The sequence below is a fragment of the Amphimedon queenslandica genome, unplaced genomic scaffold (assembly GCF_000090795.2).
Source record: "Amphimedon queenslandica unplaced genomic scaffold, v1.1 AMPQUscaffold_12539, whole genome shotgun sequence".
NCBI lineage: Eukaryota > Metazoa > Porifera > Demospongiae > Haplosclerida > Niphatidae > Amphimedon > Amphimedon queenslandica.
In genome coordinates this window covers 1-1,684 of record NW_003547224.1, presented here as the reverse complement: position 1 = coordinate 1,684, position 1,684 = coordinate 1, and positions in this window count along the sequence as shown.

Genomic DNA, 1,684 nt, shown 5'->3' with positions numbered 1-1,684 from the left:
TCGGGAAAGCAGTTCCTGCAGTATACTCTGAAGAATGAACCATTGAACTATTAGTAATGCTTCATTACCTTAGATTGGTATGTAGAAGGAGTGTAACTAGCTATATTACATTAGTTAGTATTATTATAGCATTTAGTTCACTAGTTGTTTACAAAAACAATAAACTACCGGTAGTTTACATAATTTTGGCTTGATTTTGTAATAGCTATCATGTGCCAATTGTTATTGCTATAAAGCCCTATAAATTACTGGGGATTATTTCATTTTGCCACTATTAATTTGTTTCAGATCTAATAGTGTCAAATTATACGGCATGCAGAATAGCAGAGACGTGTTTACAAAATTCTGACTTAATGCATGGTAGATATCAATAGTGAAACGTTTTGGGCCACATGAATTATTTACAAGCATGTTATTCGTGTGATGAATTGTGGCTCAAATTGTTTAGTACAATGTCCATCAATCACATGACTCTAGCAGGACCGATCGGTGATGGCAACTTACAGAATGGCTTCATTGTTGGAGAGGACAATACTAACGTGTGTAGTAACTACGTGTGGTTGTTTACACGAACATAAAAGAATGAAAGATAGTAAATACTTAATAGAGTAATGTCTTAATTGGCTTGATATCGTAATATGAAGCTGTGTTGCTCTACAACCCTGTGTTTAATGATAATTGATATTGCTATTATCTAACAAATTTTGGCCTAAGTGCCAAAATTGTACTATACACAATAACAGGTCATAGACACGTGTGGAATCAAGTTTTCCAAATTTTGAAAATAGCAACATACCGGTATAGATTAGTATTCTCACTGACATTGAGGAATAAACTGAAAATGACATTTTTGAACAGTACAAATAATTTACATTATCTACATCATTTCATCCAGTCATTAGTAATATACTGTAAACACATTTTGGTGTGTCCCTACTGAGTGGACTGTTTATTCTAGAGTACTATGTAAGGACATCTGTGTAGTAATAAAGTGAAGCATTTCTTGGGTTCTCCACACTAATGAGTAATAATAAAAACACATTCCTAATCCTTATCACACTAGACGGGAGCCTAGCTAGTTGAGACTACTCATCAAATTTACTCTATTTTCTGTCCTACTACTGACCACAAGACTAATTTTCTAAGTATGTGTATCTGATTGTACATGAATGAATTGTAGATAACTACTGAATGTGCAATATCTTCCTTTAAGTCTATTGTCTTTATTAATTTCTACAAGTATATTGTGCATTTCTATATCATTCCATTGCAGTTATGGCTGCAGTATTGGGAAGGACTCTGGTACAGATAAAGAATGTAGGCAGATCAGTCAGTGTACCCAATGACCCAATAGCCAGGCTCATGTACTACTTTGATTGTGTTTGCACTTGCGTTGAACCTGATAGTGACTACACTATACGTCGTCTCAGAGATTATCGAAATTATTCTCGATTGACCGGCGAAGAAGAGGCTCAACTCATAGTCCTCTGTCTTGCTCTCAGCCCTGACAACTTGGTTGGATCAATATTCCATCCAGTCAACGACTGTGGATCATCTACAAACAAGTTTGTTGAGATAAGTGCCGTCAAAACAGACCTTCTTGTGACCAAATCTCTCCTCATTGGAGGACAGCGGAGAAGGGTGCAAAAAGTCATGTTTTTCCAGAAGAGTTGGATGGACAGAA